Source organism: Montipora foliosa, chromosome 6 (genome assembly GCF_036669935.1).
Source record: "Montipora foliosa isolate CH-2021 chromosome 6, ASM3666993v2, whole genome shotgun sequence".
NCBI classification, from domain to species: domain Eukaryota; kingdom Metazoa; phylum Cnidaria; class Anthozoa; order Scleractinia; family Acroporidae; genus Montipora; species Montipora foliosa.
This window is the reverse complement of record NC_090874.1, coordinates 13,109,562-13,114,561: the sequence shown is the minus strand read 5'-3', so window position 1 is coordinate 13,114,561 and position 5,000 is coordinate 13,109,562. Positions and strand designations below refer to the sequence as shown.

The 5,000-nt window shown below is 37.2% G+C and overlaps 1 protein-coding gene across 1 annotated transcript in view; it reads left to right on the top strand.

The window, feature by feature from the left end:
* Positions 1-2,831, top strand: part of LOC138006739 (zinc finger protein 709-like) — a 24,708-nt gene extending 21,877 nt beyond the window's left edge. The window contains exon 4 of the transcript XR_011123931.1: positions 1,616-2,831. The gene's annotated coding sequence lies outside the window, so the exon portion shown is untranslated. The remainder of the gene's footprint in view (positions 1-1,615) is intronic.
* The last annotated feature ends 2,169 nt before the right edge of the window (positions 2,832-5,000 follow it).

Sequence of the window (5,000 nt, the reverse complement as noted above, 5' to 3'; positions counted from 1 at the left end):
TATACTGTAACGTTAACACTGAATGGATAAGTCGACTATGAATACAGAAACCGATAGGATGATACGAAACATTAAGAAGATGTGTTGAAATGTGTAAGACAGTGCTTGAGGAGGGTAGGTATAGCACTTTTTTGGGGGAAGATAGCTGCTTTAAACTCGGTAGAGTGCATATTCAACTTAGATAAAATGAGGATCACCAATTTAACCTAGGTAAAAACGGATTCAACCTGAGACCGAATTTTACCTGCAACGTATATAGAGAAGTACACCACTGATATAGTAGCTTAATAAGATTTGGATTGGACTAGCACGCACGCTAAGTTATAAAGTTTATTTCATTATTCATTTTACCTACCCATCCCACTTTTCAAAATGGGATTTAAATGTTGAAAATTATATTATCAAATCGTCTTTCCATGCGGCAATCTATTTCCATTGTTATCCTTGCTTTCCTTTGCACTGACAGCAGACCGTCAAACGTTTCAGAACACAAATATCATATCCCACCTCCAAAAAAAATTCTATTTTCCAGAACGCCCGGTGTTCCGCGTTCCTTTTCTCGACAGGGTTTTTTATTTTTATTTTACATGTCTCTTTTCCGGCAACGAGTCATGAGGAACAAATTCTAATTTATGGGAAGCACTGCTTGTGACAAAGGTTTAAATATAGACTTCCTTAGTTCTCGTTGTCGCCAGCAATATATCAATGGATTAAGAAGCGAGTTAGTCGTAATAAAGGTATAAGGCATTTCTCGCACAAGATAGAGTCTTTTGTGATAATTTATCAGTATAATGTACAAACTCATGGGTAAGAAGCACAATCCAACAGCAGCTACTACTAATACAGTTGTCTTCAGCGCTTTGCTATCCTTTAAGAACTTTTCTGCATGTTCTTGCGAAATCCGTTGGCTCTTGCTCATCCTTTGATGCCGACGGGTCTCAGAGTACAGGACAATATAAGAAGAAGAAACGAAAATTACGCACGTTATTGGTATATGTGTAGCAAATATACCGTATATAACACTTTTTCTACCTATTACATACATCACAATACGACATGAACCACTGTTTATTACACATAACATGAGAATTTTATTCCATAAAGCTCATTTGTACAAATCTATACGCTTTATTTTCACATGTGAAAAAGACCTATACAGCCAATCAGAATGGCGTACAGCTATTTCACATGTGAAAGTATAACCAATCAGCGATAGCGTAAAGGCGTTTCCATGCCAATCACTCGTGCATCTCGTGCAAATCGTGCAAATCGTGCAAATCGTACTTTGTTATTGAATTAAATTAAATTTGCATTTGGTTCTATTGTTAGTGAGTTTTTGTTTCTAATTCGCGTTCAGAAAACTATTTTAATGAAAATTCTCATGTTATGTGTAATAAAGAGTTTACGACATAGAAAGTGCTTTGTACGGGGTTTTATTCACTCGTTGTTTGTGTCAAAAACCCTCACTCGCTCGTTCCTCGCTCGTTCGGGTTTTTGACACAAACAACTCGTGCATAAAACCCCGTACGCCGCACTTTCTATGAAGTAAACTATTTATATCCAACAAAACAAGATTGCTAACTTAATGTTTCTTTTTGTCACAACATGGGGGTAGCGATACGGAAATTTGATGGCTACCAGTCTCTCCCAAACAACTGCCATCAGATGCAGACACGCAGAAAGAACTAACCAGGGAACGAAGAACTCTTGGAACTTGCCGAATTCGGAAAAATTGTCCTTGGTACCAACTAACAGGGATATTTTCCAAATAATGAGTGCTGGCTGGACTTCCAGACCTATCAATACGTCAGTGACTGCCAAACATGCCAACATTATGTTCGCGTTACTCTGAAGACTACGTCTTCTTTTTATAGTAAGTATCACCAACACATTTAGTGCAATTGTGAATGGGCAGGTGATGCTGTTCATCGTTATGTTAACGATTAAAAAGACCACTCTGAAGCCGTGTTGTGTTTTGTCTTGCGTAGAATTCATCGCTTTCGAAATGCTTGTTAAATTCGAGGCGGTTAAGTTTGCCATTTTGCGCGACAAATGCAATGATATCCATAAGTAGCGTTGCTTTTAATTTCACTGATAGCAGTAGGAGGTACACCTCATAGGATAGGGGATTAAATGGCTAATTCGGAAGTAAGATATGCTTTTTTTTCGTGTGAGAGTAAAACAAAATGAAATCTCCACATCGAAAGTGAAGACAGCTGCAAAATATTTAAAAGTTCCCATCTTTGTAAATTTGGTTTTTTTTTTAAGTGTTACGAAAGGTTACATTAAGAAAAATTATTGCTTACTTACTGTAGATAGGGATTTTTAATAGTCTTTACTTTGAATGATTCCGTTTTTGCTGTTCGGTAAACTCAATGAACAAAAAAAATTACAAGTGCTCTTATTAAAAAAGAAAACTGACATAACATTTGCGTTACTCTGAATACTGAGTTTTCTTTTTATAGCACGTATCAACAACACATTTAGTGGGAATTGTGAATAGACAGGCGATGCTGTTCATGATCATGTTAACAAGAGAGCTCTTGAGCCGTGTTCTGTTTCGTCTTGCGCAGACGAATTCATCTCTTCCGACATGTTTGTTAAATTCGAGAAGTAAAGTTTCCCCTTCTACGAGACAATATGCAATACTGATATCCATAAATAGCGTTGCTTTTCATTCTGTAGCAGTAGCAGGTACGCCTCATATCATAGAGGATAAAATGGCTAATTGAGAATTGAGACATTTTTTTTCGTTTGAGAGAGGACAGCTGCAAAATATTAAAAAGTTCCGTCTTTGTAATTTTGCTCTTTTTGAATGTTATGGAAGTGATGACAATAAATAAAAATCAATGAGTACACGTGTTTAGTTGCTAGGTGTGCACTCTTCCATTCACTATAGGATAAATTGAATATTTTACCCTGTAGCTACCCTGCAAAGCATTGTTGTTGACCTCATAAACCGGTGCAAATGTTTGGTAAGGGGGTACTAGGAAGGCGTATCATTTGCCTGGTAACACACATGCAGACAATCCAAGCCCAATACAAGCCTAATTCAGTATTTTGTGGGCAGCGTATTAATTAGGATTCAGCTGGCATAGAGTCCAGGTGTAGAGAAAGAGTCAAAATACCTGGTTGCAACAGTGTAGCAAAGAAATACAATGATTTTCTGTTTTGATTAAAGAAGGTCAAAAACGCACTCTGTTGCGCAGTTTCGTAGGAAGCATTTCGGTGTTAAGTCAGCGTCTGTAAAACCCACGAATCAGCTGAATGACGAAATTTTGTTTTTTTACAACAACGACAAAGAAAAGCATTCGCTATCAATGAAATTATAACATTAGAATACAGCATATTACAAAGTTTCTCAATGTTTTCTGGTTGTCAACGATTCCTGAAATCATTTGTTGTTCTCGCTCGTCCCCCGAGTCAAGGGTTTCCCAAGTTTTTTTCTACTTTCTTTCATTCGCCCACTACAGAGAAACGTTTTCCCAGTGTTTTGTGCTTTTTTGGGTGTTTCCATTTTCGCTGATTTGTCTCAGTTCTTCAATAAATTCATCGTTCGCCGCTTCGCATTGAGATGCCATTGTTTGAACAATTTCTTCGCTGTTGCTAAGCAACTTAAAAACCAATGAAGTTTAAGTAATTTTGCGCTGGGTGATTACCAAAATTAATGAATAATGCCCTCCGTCCCAGCCAATCAGCATTTAGTAATTTTGCCTTATATGTTATAAACAGTGTATCACCACTTTATTTTACGAAAGCAGCATAAATACAGTAAGTCGTATAAAGAGTATCAAAGTACCAACAGGAACTTTCTGTAAATCTAAGTAGTAGCTTTCTTCAAACTTACGAACTAAGAACAACATAAATAAAATGAATTCATAACAATGACGAAGTGGGCTGTTTACTCAGTGATATTTTTAACTACCTTCTTTGGCAACGATAGTTAGTTATACAGATAGAACGGGGTGAAGTAAACTCGATGCTAGATAACTCAGAAATGTCGTTATATCAGCGAGCACCCATTTTGTTGTCATTCTAATATTTTTTGTAATGATATATAGAGTATCAAACTACCAACAGGAACTTTCTTTAGTGAGAATTAAAAGCAGTGAATGAAAAAATTAAATGGTAGCTTGTAAGTTAAACAATATGATTTGTGGAGTAAACAGAATGGATTCTATCTTTGCTTGAGTCAGGAGAATTTTCAACAGTATTAGTATTGCTAGTTAGCTTACGAATTTGGTGAATACCACCTTCAAGCAAGGATCCATTTTTTGACACTGAAATAATTGTAAAAATAATTACGAACAGTTTATGTACACTAATGAAGTAGCTTTTTTGCAAATTTCGACAAAATAAAATAAGGAATTTATAAACAAAACTTGGGCATTTTACAGACTGACGTTTTTAATGATTTTTAATACTGCATCAACTGTAACCACGGGACGCCTGGTGATGAATATAATAAGTCCCCCAGGAGGTAGGGGAGTCCCAAATTGCTCAGTGAGTTTTGTTTTGAGCAATTTGGGACTCCCCTCCCTCCAGGGGGCCTTGTTATACTCGTCACCAGGCGTTCTGAGTTCAGTGCCATTTTTTGGACACTTTGCGAGGACAACGGTTTTAGGCCGTCATTTTAGCAGGTTAACTTACAAGTTCTACGGAGCTTGGTGGCTTCGCGTTGCTACCTGGAGATGCTTCAGTGGATTCATGGTTTAGAGAAATTCATGTTCCACGAGCCTGGCGTGTTTATTAAGCCACTGGATTCGATTTTCGCGAAACAAATCATACTTGTTTTGGGTCGATCGGAGTCCCGACGCTGGCTTCCGTCTCCTACCTTCTCATTATACTATGAAGGAAGGTGAACGGGGACCATTTTTTCCGAAACTTCGTGTACGTATTAAAGACAACAACTACTCAGCACATGGTAAGTTTCATTAATTTTTATTTCCATTTTCTAGCAAATTTTTAGACCTAAACTTCGCCTCATATGTTCTCTATAT